Genomic DNA, 23,906 nt, shown 5'->3' with positions numbered 1-23,906 from the left:
GCAAAGACCTGAACATATACTTTACCAAAGTAGATATATATAGATGTCAAGTAAGTATATGAAAAGATGCTCAACATCATGTGTCATTTGGTGAACGCAAATTAAAACAACTATAAAATGCCACTACACACCTATTAGAATGGCTAAAATAATGTTTTTAATTTGACGTAACCAAATGCTGGCGAGGGTGTGGAGCATCAGGAACTCTCATTCTTTGCTAGTAGGAACGCAAAATGGAATAGCCATTCTGGAAGACAATCTGGAAGTTTCTTACAAAGCTAAACATAGTCTTTCCATATAATCCAACATGCAGACTCCTAGGTATTTACCCAAGTGAGCTGAGAACTACGTCCATAAGAAAACCTGCACACAAATTGTTAGAGCAGCTATATTCATAGTCCCTAAAACCGGAGGCGACCAAGTGGGCCGTCAGTCAGCGAGTGGGTAAACACACTGTGGCGCGTTCCCCGGTGGGGTGTTACTACACTCGCTGTCACACCGCAACCAGACGTGGAGAATGTCAGTTGCGCACCACCAAGTGAAAGACGCCTAACTGAAAAGCCCGCGCACTGTGTAATTCCACCTGCGTGACAGTCTGGAGAATGTGAGACTGGAGAGACGGTGAAAAGCTAGGTGGTTGCCAGGATGAGCAGGAGAGGGCAGGGTGAGTAGGCAGAGCACGGAGGAGCTTTAGGACAGTGAAACTACCCTGCGTGCTCTTGTGATGGAAGACACATTTACATCATGAATTTGTCAAAACCCCTAGAATATACAAACCAAAGCGTGAATCTTAACATAAATTATGGACTTTAGTTAATGATAATGTATCAATATTGCTTTATTAATCATAACAAATATGCCACAATAATTAAAGATGTTAATAATAGGGGAAATTGAGTGGGTGGTCGTGGTGGGCTGGGAGGAGTAATTTGGGAACTTTCTGTACTATCTGCTCAATTTTTCTGTAAATCTAAAGTTGTTATAAAAATAAAGTCTATTAATTTTTTTAAAATGAGTAGAGCATCAGTAAGCTGTAGAAAAGCTTCCCAAACCTGATGAAAACTATAAGAAAGAGATTCATGCAACTCAACCAATTCCAACCACAAGAAATGTGAACAAACTACATGATGGCACATCATAAATTGCTTAAAACCAATTGTAAAGAAATAACCTTAAATATGGTCAAGGGGCACCTGGCTCGGTCGGTTATGCATCTGACTTCGGCTCAGATCATGATCTGGCGGTTCATGGCTCAAGCCCTGCATGAAGCTCTCTGCTGTCAGCACGGAGCCGGCTTCAGATCCTCTCTCCCCCTCTCTTTGACCCTTCTTGGCTTATGCACGCATGCCCACATGAGTGTACACTCTCTCTCTCAAAACTAAACAAACATTCAAAAAGAAGTCGAGAAAGACCCATAATGTATCAAAGAAGAAAGGACAGCAGCCAGCTTCTCATCAAGAACAATGTGAGCCAGAGGACAGCGGGTCCACATCTATAAAGTTTTTCAATAACGCTGTCAACCTAGAATCCACGCCTAGTGAGAGCGTCTTTCTAAAGGGAAGTCAAAATAAATTGTTAGGCGTACAAAAGATCAGAGAATTCCTCAGCAGTGGACCGCATGTGTAAAACCTCACGTACACTTTCTCCATGCTCACGTTCTCTCACACAAACACAAGCACAGATCTCTGTCAGGCCTGTGGGTGTCAGTATGCAGCAGTCAGTCAATCGTTTTATTGCCTTTCTGAATCCTGTTTCTCGTTCGCTAATACGCAAAAGACATCCTTCACTGTCAACTTTTTCACGGACACAAGTACTTCATGGTACATGTATTCCATCAATGACTTAATTCCTTGTAAAAAATGAAATTACTAAAGTTAAATGTGGCCTAGAGATAAATCACAAAAAAAATTTCTATCAAAGTTTTGCATTTTCTTCCATGTTGTTTATATATATGCTTGTATGTATTATTTTCCCGTCTCTATTATTTTATGTAAGAATTATTTATAGTGGCTAACTTTAAAAGTTAGTTTTCAGTTTAAAGAATATGTGGGTGTGATTTTGCTCACCCTTAAGTGAGACTTATTATCACACAGATAGGACTAGTAACTAATGGAACTTTCTGTGTCACCTATCTGGGAAGAGGGGGAGAACAATGACATTGGCACAAATGTTACAGTTGTTGTGTGGAAGTTCAAGTACGAGTAAAGGGGATGAATGGAAGCTGAGTGGAAAGGACTGGACCAGTCGCTGACCTTCATGTGCAAACTCATCTTCTGCATTCTCTTCTGAGATTCTGGGGCTACCATTCTACAAACTGCACTTCCCAAGATTCAGCTGACTTCTTCTAGGGCCCAGCTCTGCTGATGGGAGACCCTAAGGGGTCCGACAGGCACAGCAGGAGAGGACAGGCTCGCCTCGTTTTCCTATTTTGGTCAGTGTTGATGGAGCCTCAGCTGCATTCACTGCTGCCAGAGGCCCGAGCACCAGCTCCAGGGCCCTACCCCCTCCCCCTGAGCCCCGTGTCCGGAAGCCTCCCTCGCTTGCACTTTCCCAAAAATAAATATTTTTTTTAGTTTTAAAGAAAGTGTTTGCTGTCCATGATTTATTCTTTTTTCCTCCCCCCCTAGGAATATATCACCCAAATCTGCTTTAGAGAATTGTTTCTTTTTCATCTGAGTGATGGGTTTGGATGGATTGACTCTCTCACCCGGAGTGGCCCCTTCACTTGAACCACTCGGCATGTCCCTTCCAACCAGCCTCGGGGGGTGGGTACCACACCCAATTACAGGAAATAAGAAAGTGTCCCAAGGCTTCTGTGAAAGGGACTCCTTTTTTCTTCAGAAAGAGTCCCTCATTCAGACCCTCTCTACTACCGTGAATGGTGTGGTGATGACATGGCCACTTGCCTGGCACACCTGCAGAGGCCGTGGAGCCTGCCACTGACTCAGACAGTGGTGTGGAGAGCTGAGACCAGTTCATTCCAGCCACTTGCTCAAGGGAACCCTCCCTCTGGATGCTTCTTTTGGTAAGCTAATAAATTCTACTACTATTTGTGTTCGGTTCAATTAGGTTTTCTCTCACTCGGTATCAAAAGAATCTCAAATGATGAGTGGAGTTTGATCCCATTTTGATTTTCTAAATATATTTTGAAATATTCAGTCATCTAAACTTGCTATCTTCCCTTCCAATCCACTCCTCAGTCTCTTCAAACAGGCATCTGTTTTCACCCCTCTAGCGAGGGTGCACAGCAACATTCATTCACACACAGCTTGGGAGTGTGTCAAGAGGAACATATAAGAAAAGGTTAAAAGTGGTTATCTTTGGTTAGTACATTGCATGTTTGTTTGTTTTTTTACTATATGTATTTTCTAAAGTTTGTAAACGTTAGAAACTTGTATTTTTCAGGTCATATTTCTGAGTCTGTGACCAAAAGTATATTAATATTAATCTATATATCTCAAAACTTTAAAAATATTAGTCATATTTTAACCTCAACAGGATGGTAGAGCACTTTAAGTTTTCAATTCCATTTGCTTACAATCGAAATGTATACAAGTCATAGCCTGGTGACTGCAGTGCTTAGCTGAGCAACAGACAAGAGCCCACACTCTGTTTCCAGGCTTTATATTCCACTTTAGCCTCAGATTTTATGTCTAAATTTTACTATTTTGAAAAATCTGAGAATCAGAAAAGAACTTCCTTCTCAGAAGGGTGACAGTATCTTCTGAATCAGAAATAGAGCTAGATGGAGAGGGGGGGGGCAGGGGGAGTGCCTGGCTGGTTCAGTCAGTGGAATGTGTGACACTTGATCTTGGGGCTGTAAGTTCAAGCCCCATGTTGGGTGTAGAGATTATTTAAAATTTAAAAAGTGGGGGCATCTGGGTGGCTCGGTTGGTTGGGTGGCCGACTTTGGCTGAGGTCATGATCCCACGGTTTGTGGATTTGAGCCCCACATTGGGCTCTGTGCTGACAGTTCAGAGCCTGGACCTGCTTTGGATTCTGTGTCTCCTTCTCTCTCTTCTACTCCCCCATTCATGCTCTGTCTCCCTGTCTCTCTCTCTGTCAGAAATAAATAAACATTAAAAAATAAATACATAAAAATAAATTTTTAAAAAGTGGGTTTTTTTTAAAGAAATGGGGACACATTGTCGCATCAGTTTTATTACACTACATCACGACTGTCCCAAACTATCTGTGATTGTTTTCACCAAGTTTCCAGCAGCTCCCTGTGTTTGGGAAGCGCCGGGAGAGGGAAGGCTTGGAGGCTGGGGGTCACAGGCATCTTAAGCAGCAATGACAGCAACATGGACGTGCGGAAATCAATAAGCTGAGCAGGTCTCTCTCAGTAAGAGGAGCTGGGTGGTGCCCGAGATCAGGCTGAACATCTGTCAGGCAAACAAAAAGCAATCGAGAAGAACAAAGGGGAGGATTATTTTCACTCAAGTTCTTCTCGAGGCCCAGCAGGCAACGCTGCTTGACCTCCTTCCTTCAGACACTAGACATCCATGGAGGGCGTGCTGCTGGCAAGCCCAGCTGCACCGGGCACAGAGGCGGGAGGGAAGAAACAAAGCATAGGTGGAAAATTCAGGCAGAATCACACTGTTGTGATGCCAGAACTTCCCACACACTTGCTGAACTGGGAGTCAGAATTCCCACAGAATCGTTTGGTTTGCATGTGGACCCACTGATCCCCAAGGACCTTATAATCCAGTTAGTTAAACTCTTACCCCACCTCTCTTCTATCCTGAAGCCCAGAAGTGGGGGAAGAGTGGAAAGTGGAGGTGCCATGGTGGGGCTTTGTGAAATGGACAGAGCTCAGAGATGGCACAGAGGGACAGCCATTAGTAATCCAAATGGCTCACGGTGGGAAAGTCCAGTCTGGTACCAGATTCCCTAACTTCCTGTCACCTCCAGCCCTGTGAGGTACATCGTGCAGTGCCCAGCATATATCTGTGTATATCAGATGTACAATCTGTCCCCTGGGGTTGGGAGTGTGGCAGCCAAGAGCCTCCTGATTTGACAGATAACAAACCTGAGTCACAAGGCAGCTCAGTAACTAATCTAAAGTCCCTCCACTGGCATGTAGCCAAGTTGTACTGCATTACAGATCTACTAATGAGAGTAGACCCAATGACATCACTAGGTGGCTTTGTGGGTCAAGTCTTTATGGATCAAGTTTAGACATACCCTCCACAGTGGTTTTAAAATATGTCCACAAATTCTTTGATATCCCTTTTGTGAAAAGGTAGAGTCTAATTCCTCTCCCCTTGAGTGTGGCAGGACTTAGCAACTCATTTCTTATGAATAGAAGGTGAAGATGTGAAGGCATGTCACCTCCAAATTATGCCTGGAAAGTACTGTGCATCCTCCTTGCTTGCTTTCTCAGAAGAAGGGCACTCAGGCGCGTGGTGAGGAGCAGAGGCTGCCCACCCCGGTGAAGCCTTCAGAAGACGTCAGCCAGCTGATAGCTTTCTGCAACCTCATGAGAAATCCAGAGCCAGAACCACCCAATAAAGCCACATGTGGAGACCGAGACTGGAAGCTGTTTATTGTTTAAAGCCACTAAGTTTTAGGGTAATTGATTATCCGTTAATACATAACAGATGCATTTACCTGCATCAACATTATGCCTATCGTGAGGTTCAGTGACTGTTCAGGTTAAACTTAGTTGCTGCCTTTCTTTTGGTGGGACAGAGAATTCACAGGTTCAGCAGAGACGAATTTTCCTTCCCTTGTAGGGAAGCCGGGAGGGGCATGTGACAGCTGTGGCCAGTGAAAGTGGTTATGCCACCTTCGCACCTGACTCGTGGGACTGCCCACGTGGTTGCACTGCTGCGGACTGAGTTATGCCCCCGCCCCCCCCCCCCAGGAATTCATATGTTGAAGCCCTAATCCCCAGTGTGATGGTGTTAGGAGAGGGGCCTGTGGGCAGGTAACTAGGACTAGATGGGGTCACACGGTAGGGCCCCAGTGAGGGCAGAGGTGGGAGAGAGCCTCCCAGCCCCCCACCACTATCGGTGTGCACACGTCAAGGAAAGGCCATGTGAGGATGGAAGGCAGCCATCCACAGTGCAAGAGAGTCCTCACCAGAACCCTGCTGGCACCCATTTCTCATCCCTTGCCTCTAGAAGTGCGAAAAAGATGTTGCTGTCATGTGAGCTGCCCAGCCTACGGTGCTTTGTTACGGCGGGCTAAGCTTACTACGATGGGGTCTTCCAAGTTCTGACGCTTCCTGTCCGCCAGCTGGATATTGAGACCCAGGACAACCTTGAACGTCATATGTTGAAGGTAGCAGAACTCCCATCAGCTTGGGTACCTGACTGAGTATGAGGAGCAGGGACCCACCACCATTTGTACAACTGGCCATTGGGTGTTCCCATTGTGAACCTCAACATGGGCCAGGACGCTCCTATTGTACCGACTCACTCAGATTTCAGGATGTGTTTGTTACAGCAGCTGGGGCCGCCTTTCAGCGCGGCACTACAGCACAGTCTCCTTTGTATGTGTGCTCACAACAGGAACTCTCCATTAATTTACTCCACTCAGCTGTGGTTTCAACTGTTGCACACCCAGAAAACAATAATATACAATTGCCTTGGGTGAGGGCCAGCTTCTTTCTCAGTATCAAGCATGCCAGTGCTGCTCTATATTAGCCCTGGGCAGTGACTCTGGGGCATCTGTTTAAGTTGACGGATGCCATCAGGCAGCTCTTGGTTATTCTGTTCACAGCTTGAGAAGATCTTCACTTTTCAGCGACATCTGTGAATGCTGAGTCAGAGATAAGGCAAATACAAGCTTCTCTGACATGACTAGGTAAACTCTTTCTATGCTTTCTGTCTTTTTCTGAAAGGCATTGATCTCTTCGCTTCTCGATCAGGACACATAAGAACACTCCCTCAACTGTTCTCCCTTCCGCTGTTACAGAGGAAGCCAGCTGCTGCCATAGGAGCGTGCAGGGTTACAGTGGTTACCATGCTGTAGTCTCTAACCCGAAGCCAAAACTGCAGGTGGATACGAATGAGTGACTTGAGTTCTGTGCCTCAGTGCCCTCATCTCTAAAGCAGAGGTAATAATGGCACCCACCTCACGGGGTATAGTGAAGATTGGCCAGGTGATGCTTGTACGGTATGTAGCGCAGTGCCATATCCTTAAGTCAGTAGATGACTATTGCTGGTGTTGTGATGGGGGAGGGGGGAGCGAGTGCTACTATCCCCACCAAGGGAGAGAAGGACCTGGGGAGTTCCGTTCTCATTTCCTGGGTGAACGCCTCCTACCTCGGTGCCTGTTCAGCCCTTCAGCCTGGCTGGTGGGCACAGTGGGCCTGGCATTCCTCCAACTCTCCTCTCTGGCTGCCAGCTGTAGAGGCCACCTCTGACCTCTGGCCTATGACAGGACAGCTGCCCTTTCCCTGGTCACTGTTCCACCCACAAATAGTTCCTGAGGGGACAAGGCTTTGCAAAGCTCACTTTCTTCGAGACTGTTGAGTCCTAATGAATAGGGCTGGCCACAGGGACTCAGGGGGCCCACCCACCTTTTCCCACTCCGCTGCTTGTCCTGCGCCCCAGGTCCTGCCCTTGGTGCACGTTTCTAATGTGGACGGGCGGGTGGGCAGGGGAGGGGCAGGTGAGAAAGCCAGTGGAGAGTGAGATGCTGGGGTTCAGCATCTCAGACCTCCGGGAAGATGGGACTCACGGCCCCTCCTCCCCCACACCCTGCCCGTGGCCACCATCCAAACACCTCTGCAGTCCACCTACCCCTCTCTCCTTTCATCCTCTCTGTCAGAGCCCAGCCTGCACTCTGCATCCCTAACTGCTGCCGAGGTGCTATGAATGACCAGAATGAGCTGCAGCTCCCTGAAGATGGAGCCCTGGGCCCCTGCACCCACTTGCTCCTGATTCTCCTTGGCAGCTTGCCACCAGCTATGGCCCAGCAGCCGCACACCCGCGGCCGCTTTCTGCATCGCCACCCCTTTATATCCCTCTGCGGAGCCCCCAGCTGTTTTATTTCTCATCTCTCTTTCCCTGCTTTAAATCCGTGCAGGGGCTACATGGTTGTTCTCACACTATTAATTTTTCATTCTCCCCTTCATTCATTTATTCAATAAATCAACAAACATTTATCTGGTCCCTTCATACCAGGAATGAAAAGGGAGGAAAAGCAGGTCACATGTCCAGCATTGTGCAGTCTAATGGAGAGATCAAGACAAGCATAGAAACAGGCCTAGAAGTGAGGCAACGCCAAGTGCCATAAGCATAGTCTGAACAAGTCCTGTGGGAGTTGAAGAAAGGCAGAGAATATGTTTTATTGACAACATCAGGACAAGTTTTATGAGGCAGGAGTTGCACCCACTCATTTGGCACGTGAGTCCTGAGGACATCCTGAATGCCAGACACGAGACATGAGACAGCCATGAGACCGAGAGCACACTCTGACTGGGTAGAGGTCTAGGGGAGAAGCAGGGCAGAGAGGGGTGGAGGGGGAGTACCAGGCAGGGCGACCAGTAGGAGCAAAACGAGCCCAACCTCAGTCCTCTCCACCCACTGGCCTCTGCTCTTCCTGTCGAGAACTACTGCTTCCCTGGTCGTGCACTTGGATGAAGCTGACCCATGCCTCCAGCTCCCGGGCCTGCCCAGCCAGCCTCAGTTGGCTGGTCAGAGTGACTGCGCCCCGGGCAGGCCTGTAAGCCGGGCACATAAAGGGCAAAGTGGAGGTAAAGGGAAAGTGTCTGGGCGGCTGGATCAAGCTTTCCTGGTTGTCCAAGTTGATTCCTCTTTAACTTGTCACCTAAAAAGTCCTCATAGATACAGTGAGAAAGATGGAAAATCCTGGAAACCACTGTTCTAGACGATAAGTGAGCAACAGCTGATGAACCTGGAAAGGTAGATTTCACCCTCATTGTAATAGCTCTTTAAATATAACAACAGTAGCTGATGCTAGTGGTCACTTAGTACATGTCAGGTACAGTTTTAAGCTTTTTATGTTAATTAATTCACCTACCCCTACAGGATTAGCACTGTCATCATCCCCCTCATATCACAGATAGGGAAACTGAGGCACAGCTGGTGCACTATGGCTCCAGGAGTCACAGCCTACTCCTACTTCTGACTGTAGAGGCTGGACTCCCTAACCACTGTGCTTCTGTGCACAGTTGTCAGGGACCTAGAAGAAGCTAAAAGGTCCGTAAGCATTAGGCTTTGGAGTCAGACACCATTTCTTTCTCTTTTCACCTGCTGTGACTTTGGGGAAGAATCTAACCTCTCTGCGTCACAGGCCCCTCCTCTGCAGGACAAAGCAGGGCTGCTGTCAGGATTAAATGGATGGCATGTGTTTCAGGAGCCTAGCACAGGACTAGGTCTTTAGGCCCTTGGCCTTCCTTCGGCATCCCTGTCTTCTGCCGTGCCCATTGTTGCCCTGGGGGTTCCTGGGGTCCCCTGGGAGCCTTTTTGTCCTTTGCTGACCTACAGTGCTAATTATACCCAGTTGCAGACCTGGGAGAGGCCAACCAGGGTCACTTCTTGAAGAGTCTCCCAAAGAGAGTGGCCCTAGGCTGCCCCTGTCTCCCCTCATACCCAGGGCTCTTTCGGGATCCGCTCTTAGACTATGGCAGGCTTCATCTCCTGATGTGTCTGCTGCAAGTGGAATATGACCATGGTTTGAGGCCAGGCCCAGACAATTTCCTGATGAGGCCAACTGATAAGGCATAGAACTTTAGGTGGAAGTTCCCAGGGAGCTGAGTGTCTGTAGCTAGACAGCCTGGTTACTGAGCTGGGCTGAGATTCCCAAGTTCTCCTCTTGTGAGGAAGTTCATTCATACATTCCCCACCTTGTCTGAAGCCCCTCCTGGACACCAGGAAGTTCAGGGCGTGAGCCCACAGCTCTTGTGTAGGAATCTGGAGGGGCAGCTGAGAGCAGGGCAGGGCAGGAGGCAGAGATGGACAGAGACAGACTGCATGGTCTGGTGCGGTGGGAACATTCCAAGGCTGGCACACACATGCAAAGGCTTTTTCTTTTTTACTTTTTGTTTTGGGATAATTTCAGATTTCTGGAGAGTTTCCACATACCCTTCATCCAGCTTATCCAGATGTCAAAATCTTATATAACCTTGGAGCTTTTCTCAGAACTGAGACTCAACATTAGCTCAATGCTGTTACCCGAGCTCCAGAGATCATTCGCTCCTACTCACACCGAGTCCTGTCCCAGCACACACCCAGTGTCCCCACCTTCTCCTGGGACCGCTCCTCAGTCTTCCCTCAAAAGTCCCTCCATTTGATATCTTCTCATGGTGAGATGTGCCCTGGGCTTCGGCAGGAGTGTGGGGGCTCTCCTGACGCTGCTGCAGGGACAGACGTGTGATGTGACTTTGCTGCTTTCTCCTGGCTGAGATGCCGTCTGCCAGGTTGTCTATCTGAGTGAGTATTTTTAAGCTCTACCCTCCTGGGCAGGCGGAGTATCCGCATGTATTAACTGGTGTCCAGAGGCTTTTGAAGTAGCCACAGCCCTACTTCAGGGCCCCCCCGGATCAGACCGCTGCTTCTTGGAGAGAACTTCCTGTGGAGCTGGGCTGCCCTGCAGGCTCTCGATTCTTCAGAGCCGCTTTGACACTGCAGGAGCACTGACAGGAGGCAGACGTGAAGTGGAGCCAGCACCTGCCCCCAGTATGGGGACCTAGGGCGCTCGGTGAAGAAGCTGGGAGAAGCCCAGCCTGTCCAGGATCCCCCTGCTGGCATTCCCCCAAACCCTACCTGACCGACCCCTCAGGAAGGTGGTCCTTCCCTACATGACCCCAAAGACTTCTTCTCGACCCTCAGTCCTCTAGGAAGCCTCCCAGGCAGTGAGACCCTTATTTCATCCTGGACCCATCTTCTCTATTCTGTTTGGTTTTCTGACGTAACTGCTCTCTCAATTACTATTATGGAGCCAAAGTGCACAGAAGACATCCCTCCCAGTCAGAACCAAAGCTCCAGACCAAGAAGGAGCTATCTGGTGTGGAACAAGGTACTCCCCTGACACTATCCTTTTTAGGGCTTCCAGACTCAAGTCAAGCATGCGGGAGGGGAGTCCCCCACACACAATACCAAGCTATTCTCAGACACCACCACGGTGTCCAAGAATTCAGTCTAATTCTGACACTATCTATCCAGAGACAACATCATATCTCACAGGTTAGGGTTCAGTCCTACAAGACTGTCTTCCACCCCCATGCTTCAGATGCCAGTCACAAGCCCAGGCTATTACCTATGCTTTTGACCAAATGGCTATAAATCAGAGCTTCCCAGGACCTCCTTCTTAGGTTCTTTTAATTTGCTAGAGCAACTCATAGAACTCAGGGAAACACTTACGTTTCCCGGTTTATATAAGGATGTGATAAAGGATAAGAATCAACAGCCAAATGAAGAAATACATAGCATGAAGTACAGGGAAGGGGCATGGAAGGGACCACTCTTGCGACATCTCCACATGTTCACCAACCCAAAGCTCTCTGAACCCAGTCCTTTGGGTTTTTATGGAGGATTCATTATGTAGTTAAGATTGACTAAGTCATTGGCCATTGGCTGATCCAACCTCCAGCACCTATCCCCTCCCTGGAAGTTGGGAGAGACATTGGGACCATGGACCCCTGCCGTGAGATGGGGTTCAAAAGTCCCCTTCATTAGAAACAAGACGTTCGTGTCACCTTTATGGCTCTGAAGGAACTGTGGATGGAGACCAAATGTGTCTGAGAAATGTATTTTGTTCATCTGACTGAGTTTTCATAAATCATTATATCACAGGTGCTGATAAGGGAGGGAGTCTGAAGACTAGTCCTGGAGCAGGGATCTTCCGCTAGCCTCTGGTGGCGTTCATCTACTCGGGTGTCCTGCCCGTCCGTTTCTGGTCTAGGACAACCTTCCAGCTGTAGGCTCACTGACAGCCAGGCGACTGTATTTCCTGTCTACTAGCTCCCAGTGTAGTTTCATGTTCATGACACGGAATCACAAAGTCTCCTCAATACCTACACTATCTAAGGAGCTGAGGCAGTCTGTCCATGTCACAGGCTGTGTAGGACCAATGGTCCCCTGTGTGAGCTGGTGCGGCTGGACCCACTCAAAAACCACCAAGCATTTGCCAGACGCCCCGAATGGCAGGCACCGGTCTAAGCGAACAAGACATATGAAGCCCCACCCTCCTGGTTACAGCTGGTAAGTGGACAAGATTATAACGAACAGACATGTCAATAATGGGCCGGGTATTGACCAAGCTATGAGGGTAGTGAGGAGATGGAATTTCAAAGACCAGAAGAAATGAGCACATAATGTGGCACCTTAATAGAGGAGTGAGTCCCTGGCATGCCTCAGCCAATGCCCCTCCTTCCCTGTCTTCCAAGCAAGCTACACACGCGCAGTGTCCCACAGGCCCATGGGGTCCCTGCTGGGAAAGGATGCCGTTTCCAGCCTGCTCTCAGCGGACCTTGCTTTCCGGGGCGGCCCTAGGCACAGCTTTCTGCTGGGTGAGAGGAAGTCACACTGCCTTTCCAGTCCAGGCTCTCAGAACCCTCACGACTGACAAAGAGGAGGGGTGTAGGTCCTCCCAGTGTGAGCCAGGGAAGCCAGCAAGGGCTCTGGACAGAGGGCACAACACAAAGCTGAACAGCTGACCATTGAGCAACACAGATTTGAGCTCCATGGGTCCACTTAGACGTGAATTTTTGCTCATAAATACAGCACAGTACTATAAATGTATTTTTTTCTTCCCTATGATTTTAATAAGATCTTCCTTTCTCTAGCTTCCTTTATTGTAAGAATACAGTGTATAATACTTATGACATAAAATATGTGTTGATTGACTCTATATTATCAGCAAGTCTTCCAGTCAACAGTAGGCTATTAAGTAGTTAAGTTTTGGGGAAAATCAAAAGTTACACACAGATTTTTTTATTATACAGGGCACAGTTTCCCCTAACCCCACTTTGTTCAAGGGCCAGCCATATTTCAAAATAGCTGGCTAAACCACACACCCCAGAAAGGGCACATGTCAGTTTTCCAGAAGCATCCAGGTGGTGAAGCCACCTAGGCTGCAACACCAACCCCACAGCTTATTGGAGGGGTGAGAGGTGAGGGCTCAGAGATCCCCAGGAGAGGAAGAAAGCATCTCTCTCCTCTTACTTTCAAGCCTTTTCTTTGCCTTCATCATCACCATGACTATGTTTGTATCTGAATTGCCAGAAAAGCATGGCACTGAATTAGATATCAAGTAGCCAGATTCTTTAGGAAACCTTTTTCCCTTTAAACAAATTAAGTCTTTTAAGGAATCTGAAAAATGACAAACAGTTCTGGATATAGGGCCTGTTGAGGCTGAAAGAAATGAAAGTTTCTTCCACCGGAGAAAGATTTGGGGGTCTTCACCACAGAAAATAGAGCACAGCTAATATCTGGAAAAAAGACTGTCATGCTCTGGTATTATTTTGAATGTTGATGACTTTTGGGCTGAGTTTTGCTCACTTAGTTTCAATACTGCAGGACCCTACATCTCTAAGCTGCTCCTCCCTTGAAACTAAGACTCTTCTAAGAGTTTGCAAGTTCTTTTCTACCCACCCTCAGCTTTACTGGGATAGAGGACAAAGATGATAAGGGGATGGAAGCAGGAGATAGCCTAAACACATTTTTTTATATGTTTATTTATTTTTGAGAGAGAGAGAGAGAGAGACAGAGTGTGAGTGAAGGAAGGCAGGGAGAGAGGGAGACACAGAATGCAAAGCAGACTCCAGGCTCCAAGCTATCAGCACAGAGCCTGACACGGGCTCGAACTCACGAAGTGCGAGATCATGACCTGAGCCAAAGTTGGCTGCTCAACCAACTGAGCCACCCAGGCGCCCCAAGATAGCCTAAACACATTAACTGCTTACCCAACGAAGGCCCAAAGGCAGTGCGTCAGTGAAGTACCAGGGTGGGGAGACCTTGTTTCAGCCTCAAGGCCCGTTGGCCAGCAGAGGAGGTAGAAAAAGCTCTGTCTCAGTCTGGTGGACGATCCTGCCATAGGTGTCCAGCCGAGCAGAGATTGGCAGGGTGCCGCTCTTATGTGAAATGATCAGACGCCTGAAGATACAGGGCCAGGCTCCAAGCTCCCGCTGCTCAGTTGGCTACAGCCTGGCGTCTGTGTGAGGAGCTGTCACACAGCCAGTGAGCAAGTTCAGGGACAGCAGGAGCTGTAGAAAAGAAGCAGACACCCATCTTGGTGAAGTCAGGACTGTCCATTCTTCCATTCTCTTCAGAGGTTTTAAAAAGGGCTCTGGCCAGGGGCACCTGGGTGGCTCACTTGGTTGAGCATCTCTCTTGGGCTCAGGTCATGATCTCGTGGTCTGTGAGGTCTAGCCCCACGTTGGACTTGGCCATTAAGGTCTTATTTAAAGTATGGTCTTGGGGCGCCTGGGTGGCTTAGTCGGTTGAGCATCGGACTTTCACTTAGGTCATGATCTCATATGTTGGGTTCGAGCCCTGCGTCGGGCTCTGGGCTGACAGATAGCTCAGAGCCTGGAGCCTGCTTCTGATTCTATATCTCCCTCTCTCTCTGACCCTCCTCTGCTCACGCTGTCTCTCTCTCAGAAATAAATAAAACATTAATTTTTTTTTTTAAATTTAAAGTATGGTCTTTATTCCACACTTACATATAAATTTTTTAAGGTTATCTGTTTTGAGACAGAGAGAAACAGAGCACCCAAAGTGGGGAGGGGCCGAGAGAGAGGGAGAGAGAGAATCCCAAGCAGGCTCCGCACTGTCAGCACAGAGCCCGATGTGGGGCTCAAACTCAGAAACCATGAGATCATGACCTGAGCTGAAATCGAGAGCCAGACACCTAAGTGACTGAGCCACCCAAGTGCCCCTAAATAAATAAGTTTTTTTTAAAGACTTAGTAAAGCATAGATAAAGGAGAACTGCAAACCCAGGGACTCGTTTGTTGCAAGAGGGTGGAACAGGGTAGAAGTTCTTGAGGGAAGTGGCTCTGGTGTGCAGGGACAGGACCATGTCACAGAGCACCCGACAGCAAGCCAGAGCCCACGAGAGATGCACCAGCATGTGGAGGAGCAAAGCTGGGGAGGAAGAGGGTGGAGGAAGAGGTGCAGGCAGACGTTCTTCATGTGGGAGGCAATCAATCAATTCTGATCATGAGTCATTGACTGGAAATAAAACTAGGAAAAGAAGGAAGAAGAGAGTTTGGGCAGCTGCTAACTCAACAGTTTCCCACCTTAAAATGCTGAAAATATCCCAGATAAAGGAGAAGGCTCCTTTCCTTTAAAAACACAGTAGAAACTAAAGAATTCCGTTTTGTTAATATAGGTTGAAGAAGGCCTCCTATGAAAACAACAAACCCAGAAGCTACAAAGGAAAAGACTGGCAGATTTGATCATTTAAACATTTAAAACTTTCCTGCGTGAAAAGACCACAAAAATGAAGTTTAAAGAATGGCAACTGGAATGCAATGTTTGCAAAGTATGTACGAGATAAAGAATTAATAAGCATAATATATAAATTATTTATATTGATAGGAAAAAGACAATAGAAAAATGAACAAAGAAAATAAACAGTCAATTCATAGAAGACAAACAAAATAAAAACGCACACAAGTACATATATTTTTTCCAACCTCCCCCTCAAATTAATTGAGGGAAGCAATATAATATAATATATATATATATTTACCATCAAGTCTTTTTGTTTGCATTAATTATGTTATTTATTTATTTATTTATTTATTTATTTATTTATTTTTATTTAAACCTTTTTAAAAATTTACGTCCAAGTTAGTTACCATATAGCTCAACAATGATTTCAGGAGTAGATTCCTTAATGCCCCTAAACCATTTAGCCCATCCTCCCTCCCACAACCCCTCCAGCAACCCTCTGTTTGTTCTTCATATTTAAGAGTTTCTTATGTTTCATCCACCTCCCTGTTTTTATATTATTTTTGCTTCCCTTCCCTTATGTTCATCTGTTTTGTATCTTCAAGTCCCCATATGAGTGAAGTCATAAGATACTTGTTTTTCTCTGACTAATTTCACTTAGCATGATACCCTCTAGTTCCATCCAAGTAGTTGCAAAAGGCAAGATTTCATTCTTTTTGATTGCTGAGTAATTGTATATATATATATACCACCTCTTCTTTATCCATTCATCCATTGATGGTCAGTTGGGCTCTTCCCATACTTTGGCTATTGTCGATAGTGCTGCTATAAACATTGGGGTGCATGTGCCCCTTCGAAACAGCACACTTGTATCCCTTGGATAAATACCTAGTAGAGCAATTGCTGAGTTGTAGGGTAGTTTTATTTTTAATTTTTTGAGAAACCTCCATATTGTTTTCCAGAGCAGTTGCACCAATTGAGGTGCAACTTGCNCTGTTTTGTATCTTCAAGTCCCCATATGAGTGAAGTCATAAGATACTTGTTTTTCTCTGACTAATTTCACTTAGCATGATACCCTCTAGTTCCATCCAAGTAGTTGCAAAAGGCAAGATTTCATTCTTTTTGATTGCTGAGTAATTGTATATATATATATACCACCTCTTCTTTATCCATTCATCCATTGATGGTCAGTTGGGCTCTTCCCATACTTTGGCTATTGTCGATAGTGCTGCTATAAACATTGGGGTGCATGTGCCCCTTCGAAACAGCACACTTGTATCCCTTGGATAAATACCTAGTAGAGCAATTGCTGAGTTGTAGGGTAGTTTTATTTTTAATTTTTTGAGAAACCTCCATATTGTTTTCCAGAGCAGTTGCACCAATTGAGGTGCAACTTGCCCCACCAGCAGTGCAAAAGAGATACTCTTTCTCTGCATCCTCACCAACATCTGTTGTTGCCTGAGTTGTTAATGTCAGCCATTCTGACAGGTGTGAGGTGGTATCTCATTGTGGTTTTGATTTGTATTCCCCTGGTGATGAGTGATGTTGAACATTTTTTCATGTGTCAATTGGCCATCTGGCTATCTTCTTTGGAGAAGTGTCTAGTCATGTCTTTTGCCCATTTCTTCACTGGATTATTTGTTTTTTGGGTGTTGAGTTTGATAAGTTCTTTATAGATTTTGGATACTAACCCTTTACCTGATATGTTGTTTGCAAATATCTTCTCCCATTCTGTCAGTTGTGTTTAACTTTTGCTCATTGTTTCTTTCACTTTCAGAGTTTTTATTTTGATGAGGTCCCAATAGTTCATTTTTGCTTTTGTTTCCCTTGCCCCCTGAGAGGTGTTGAGTAAGAAGTTGCTGCGGCTAAGATCAAAGAGTTTTTTGCCTCCTTTCTCCTCCAGGAGTTTGATGGATTCCTATCTTGCATTTAGGTCTTTCATCCATTTTGAGTTTATTTTTGTGTATGGTGTAAGAAAGTGGCCCAGGCTTATTTTTCTGCATGTCGCTGTCCAGTTTTCCCAGTACCATTTGCTGGGAAATATCCATTGGATATTCTTTCCTACTTTGTCAAAGATTAGTTGGCCATACATTGTGGCGTTGATTATGAGGTTCCAAATAAATATTAGCAAGTAGGCAAATGCACAAACACAGTATCAATGAGTACTGAGGAGTGTCTGTACTCATGAGTATGTACACATGTAGCCTCTGTGTATGTAAATCTGAATCTGCATACACACAACTCTTAGCTGCACAGGAGTTGTTACTGCATTGCTCTCATGTGCCCTGTTTGTTCCAAGTACTGGGACAGAGCTGATGCCTCCAAAAGGTTTAATATAATGGCAGAGACTGATTATCCTCAAGTGGAATGAACAGATGATTGCAGATGGTGCTAATTACTAGGAACACGATAATCTGTTTGCTGTGAAAAAGAACACTCAGACAGAGTAGCTGAGAGAGATGAAAGCTGATACCTCCAAAATGAGAGAAGATTTTCTATCAGTATGAAAATGTCTTATCTGGAAACACAGAGGAGTCTGGGCAGCCAGGGGCCTGGAGACACAGGGTGGCTGGAGAGACCAGCAGAGCGAAGGCCTTGGATGCAGTAAGTTCTAGGGTGAATAGGGCTGTATGTGAGTGGTTAGTAGAATTTCAACTTATCATATATAGTGGGCTTCTTTTCAGTGAAAAGACATCATGTAGTGTAATATTGTTTTTAAAATCATATCACAAAAGCCAGGTAGTTTCAAGTTTCTTTAAAAGTGGACTTATGAGCTCTGAGAAACATCCACAACTAGAAGATGGAGAGTAAAGGAAAAAGTACACAGGAATCCAAGGAGCAGCTAGTGAAATGGGAGAAAACACTAGGGAATTTGGCATCACCAAAGCTAAGACAAGAGGCTGCTTCAAAACAGAAGGCAGTGATCAAGTAAAAGAATTCTTCTCTAGATTTTGCCCAAGTAGATCAGTGGTGCCTTGGCGAGAGCACTTCAGTGGACCAGAGGGCAGGAGGGATGGGACAGGAAGGAAAGAAGTGGGGCCAGTGTTTACAGAACATGTTTTTGAGAAGTGAGTATAATAAGGATCAGAGTAAAGAAATAGTAGCTGGAAGGGAATTAGGGGACAAGAGAGGTTCTCTTGTTTTTTTATGATGGGGGTTACAAAAGCATATCAGTTTACTGGTAGGAATGATCAGTTAAGTGTTAATGAAAGATCAATAGTATATGAGAGAAAAGGGAACAATGGAAGGAAAGTCCTAAACAATGGGAGAGGGGATGGGATCAAAAACTCTTAGAAAGGAATTGATCTTCTTAGAGGGACAGACGCTTCTCTAATTATATTAGGATGGAATAAAGAAGGACAGGTGTAGATAGGGTTATAGACTTGGGAGTGGAAATAAGAAGGAGCTCTATTGTGATATTATAATACTTTTTTCAATCATGAGTGAGGCCATCAGGGGAATACTAAATTAGAAGATGAAGTTGGAAATACAGACAGGGTCATATTAAATAGGACCCCGTATGCCATGCCAAGGATTGTTCTAGATGCTACAGGGCTTTTTAAAAACTAATTAGGATGCAATGCTAAGAAAATAAGCAGCTCATTATAAAAAATAAGAAATCATGGTTGCAAATTGTCATCATTGAAGGAAATAGAGCAAAGGGTTGCCAAGGGCTGTGGTTGCCAAGGGCTGGGGGTTGGTTTTATGAGGAGAAGCAACTCTTCTCTATCTTGGTTGTGGTGCTGGTTGTTAGTAACTGTATGCATTTGCCAAAACACATACAAATACACCTAAAAATAATTAATTTCATTGTATGTAAATGTTTTTAAGTGAGTAAAAACAAAAGCCATGAAGAATTTCAAGGAGAAACGTGGCAAGGTCAGATTTGCATTTTAGGAAGATCATGTCTGTTGCCCTGTAGGGCACAGAAGGGGTGAGGCAAAGACTCGAAGGCCAGGAAACTGGTGAGACTACTGGAGTCATTCAGGTTCAATACAAGCAGGGCCTTCACGAAGAATTAAGTAGCGATGGAGACAGGGAAGAGAAAATGGTTTCAATAACTCCTTGGATTATTTTAGGACTGGAAATGGAAAGATGGATTCCAAGAAATTGGATTTTTTTCATAGAAGAGTGTGTGTGAATCCTCTCGTGCAATGAACCAGTCTATGCAAAATGGTAATTTACACACAGTAGATAAAACTGAAAAAGCCACGTGCTTGGGAAAACTGATTTCGTGAGATGCTGAAGGATAGGGATCCAGGGGTAGGATATTATAATTTTAGTTCAAATTCGAGGTTATTAAACACCAACTAACTAAAAATAAAGTTTTGGGGTCTGTAAACAGCCACCATATCATACTGGGTCATTTCCTCAATTTTGCACGTATGGAATTTTAATTGCTAAATAGAAGGAGAAGGTGAGAGGAGCCGGTCCCAAATCTCAGGGCTGTAAGTAGCAAAGTGACCCCAAAAGACATTAGGGAGTGGCCAGGAAGCCAGCCCAGAGAAAGACAACAGGGGTGCACGCCTGGCCTGGTGGAGGGGGAAGCCAATTCAGGAAGGGTACTGGTCAGCTGCAAAGCATTGTACCCTAACCTTTTGTGGCAGCTGCTGCCTCCTAAGCTCAGAAACAAATGCTTAATTTGGAGATCAAGCTCCCGCTGGGATGGGAGGAGATGCTGGCTCCGTGGTTCCTCAAACTTCCTGCCACCAAGAATTCTTTTTATCTTTTCCACTCCACCCTCATTGATCTACCCTGCTTTGCGTAGGGTTTTCCTACAAAACTAGATTTAGTTACAATGAATTTTTCAAGAATCAAAGACATTTATAGTCACCAACCAAACCATTACCAAGAAAGCACTAGGGGCACCTGGTGGCTCAGTCAGTTGAGTCCAACTTCAGCTCAGGCCATGATCTCACCATTCATGAGTTAGAGCCCCGCATCAGGCTCTGAGTCTGGTGCTTGCTATGGATTCTGTGTCTCCCTCTCCTCCCCTCCCATGCTCATGCTCTGTCTCTCTTTCAAAAATAAATAAACATTAAAAAAAAAAAAAAAGGAAAAGAAACTACTCAATTGATGTGATTAACCAGTTTAACAATATTTTTTAAGCAATAATGGTGGATGTGGATCTGGAGCCAGGAGTGCAAAGCGGGCAAGGTCTCTGTCCTCTGGGATAATGGTGGACAACAAGTGAGGGGTTACCGTCTGCAGAGAATCTGCACAAGAGGAGAGTGGAAAGTGAATTAGGAGGTGGGGGCGGGGGGCTTCTCCGAGGTACTCTTGGGCCAAAAATCAAAGGAGCTGAAGGGTAAGTAAGAGTTTCCAGGCAGATGGGAGTGGAGTGAGTTGTAGTCCCCTCTGGAGAGCTGGAATGCCATCGAGGCCCACTCCCTGAGCATGTACTAGGCGTCAGGCTCTGGGCTGTGCAGTTATACACCCTTACTCTTCACTGTGAGGAGGTCACAGCTCGCCCCTGCCGAATACTGCTCCAGAGGCCACATGGCTGGGAAGCAATGGGATTGGACCCCAGAGCCTACGTCCAGCAACCTGCGGGTGTCTTTGGGCAACAAGCAGCAGCATGATGTTGCCAGAAAAGTGGGTGTGGGAGAGAGCACCGCAATGTGAGCTTGGCTGGACCACAGTAATTCCAAGGTCATGCTCTGGCAATGTGGGAGGGGCAGAGGGCAGTGTGAACCTGAGGAGAGGAGCCCCAGGAGTCTGACCCCACCACTGTTCTATAAACATACAAGCCTGCTTAATCTCTGGGCCCCATTTCATGCAAATATCCAATTTCTGTTAGATTTGCCAAAATAATGCCTAGACATCCACTCTGACCTGATGGCTTGTAAACATCCAGGGGCTCATTGGACACCCTGAGCTCCTCTTGGGGCCCAGGCCCATCCAGGCTGCTGAGTCAGCCCAGCTATCTTTCTGGATGGAAATTCGTATAAATTTGCTTTCAGTCTATCACTTTTCCTAAAATTCTCCCTAATTTGACCTCCTAGCACATGCTTTTATCAACAGCTGTAGTGCAGTAGAGAAAGAGAGGGTAGCTGTAGCCTAGCCCAGGCCATTGGCCACGTTTGCATGGAATATTTTCCCCATAGAAGCTTATTTTGGAGTGTAGTCATGAAGGAAATTGGGATAAACAAGCTTTTCCTTTTCTGGACAATTCTTTGAGATGGAACCTACTCCAAAAAGCAAGACACTTGGTTTCTGCCCATTCGCTGATGCCTCATAGGCAACTTGTGGTCCCTAGACTACACCAACTGAAGATGACCGTAACGCCCTCAATGTCAGCTGCACCTTCCCTGGCACACTCACAGATTGATGCGACTCATCACATTCCATGGAGTCCCAGGTCACAGAGGCAAGACAGCTTTAGTTTTAGGAAAACAAGGGAGAACCAAATGCCTCAGGAAAGATAGTTTGAATCCAACTGCTCTTCATGGTGGCACAAACATAAAATATAAATAGGTTTCCAACAGCTTTACATAGACTGTGGGTATTTGATTCATGGCAAGCTCTCAGGGGAAGCTCAGGACAGCCAGGCTATTTTGAGGCCAGGCTCTTGGAGGACACCCTCCTGCCCCCACGAACCGTCCTCCTGGCACCAGCCTCCGAGAAGAGCGCCGGCCTGTGCAGCCCACAGTCTGACTCAGGGCAGCGTTTCTCAAGACCTCTCCTTTTAAGGCTGTTGGGGATCTGAGTCCCTGCCGCCGGCAGGGAGCGGGAATGGCAGCTGGAGCAGTAGTCATCACTACGAATAGCTGGACTCTGAAGTTTCTAAAAGGGAATCTGGACCACCTGAGCCTTCCCAAAGAGGTACCAGTCACACTTCCCGGTTGCCATTTGTGCCCAGGCTGAGCCATGTACATAAGCTGGAACGTGAAGGGCATTTTGTAAGACATTTCAGCTGGCAGGTTAAATGTGTCCCACAGCTGTCACTGAGGCACTCTCCCAAAAATAGTCCCAACACAGTGAGAATCTAGATAATGGCAGAAAGGAGATGAGACTAACAGTGTACTCTTTCTATTACCCCAGGAGTAAAACATGTAAATAAAGGTGTTAACCAAAAGCAAGTGCAAGCAACAGAGTGTTCAATACAGGGGCTGAATTGTAAGAGGACTCACAGGAGCAGGCAAGTGGATCAGATAGGCTGGAACACTTGCTATTTGAGGAAGAAAGTGACATTTATATTATTAACACAGAGCAGGGTAACAAGATAGAGTAGAAATCCTGTTTAAAAACAAAAAAACAGGGGCGCCTGGGTGGCTCAGTTGGCTCAGGTCACGATCTTGCAGTTCGTGGGTTCGAGCCCCACATCGGGCTATGTGCTGACAGCTTAGAGCCTGGGGCCTGCTTCAGATTTTGTGTCTCCCTCTGACTCTGCCTTACCCCCACTTGCTGTCTGTTTCTGTCTCTCAAAAATGAATAAACGTTAAAAAAAATTTTTTAACAAAAAAATGGGCACCTGGGTCGCTCAGTCTGTTGAACGTCTGACCTGGGCTCAGGTCACGATCTCACAGTTGATGAGTTTGAGTCCTGCACTGGACTTGGCTGTTTTCAGCACAGAGCCCGCTTTGGATCCTCTGTCCCCCTCTTTCTCTGCCTCTCCCTCATGCTCTCTCTCTCTCTCAAAAATGAATAAACACTTAAAAACAAAAAAAAACCCCAAAAACCTTGGAAGCAAAGGCTCGGCTCTGAAGAAGCAGCTGAGACCTTGCAGCCCACCCAGGGGAGTGGCCTGGCAAATGAGATCCCCATCTTCCCCTCCTCCAGCTGCTCTTGCAGAAGCCAAGAGGCTGTCCTCTCCACCCCCCAGGTGGAAAGGGGCGTCCGTCCTGCCTGAGGGGGAGGCTATGTGAGTCTGGAACCTATGATCTAATGAAGGCTTTTGGCTTTCAAAACTGAAAGCTATCTTATAATGGCAGAAACTGAAAAATCATTAATACTGTGAGATATACATCATATCACAAGACGTATCTATCACAGTATACTGTTTGACTAATAGAAACATGTCTCATTTGCTCATCTAAGCAAATTAGTAAGACTCATAAATATCTCTTGCTCTGTTGTTGAACTGAATTTGATCCAGCCTCTAAATCTGCCAATTTATAAGAAAACACATTTATAGAAACTACAGAAATGCAATCAGTAATGTTCAGAAAGCAGGGAACTCTGCAGGAAAAACCACCTAGACTCTTTGACAATGAAATTTTAAGGGAAAGAGAGAGATTGCTTTATTTCGCTTCAGACTTGAATGAACTATAAATAGACATTTGTGAGACAATTGAGGAAATTTGAACATAGACTGGATATTTGATTGAAGAATCACAGTTAATTTTTATTTTTTTATTTTTTTTATTTTTTTTAATGTTTTTATTTATTTCTAGGAGAGAGAGAGAGAGAGACAGCGCGAGCAGGGGAGGGTCAGAGAGAGAGGGAGTGACAGACCGAAACAGGCTCCAGGCTCTGAGCTGGCAGTCAGCACAGAGCCCGACGCGGGGCTCGAACCCACGAACCGCGA

Source organism: Crocuta crocuta, unplaced genomic scaffold (assembly GCF_008692635.1).
Source record: "Crocuta crocuta isolate KB4526 unplaced genomic scaffold, BGI_CrCroc_1.0 scaffold506, whole genome shotgun sequence".
NCBI classification, from domain to species: domain Eukaryota; kingdom Metazoa; phylum Chordata; class Mammalia; order Carnivora; family Hyaenidae; genus Crocuta; species Crocuta crocuta.
Note: the sequence above shows the minus strand (reverse complement) of the source record.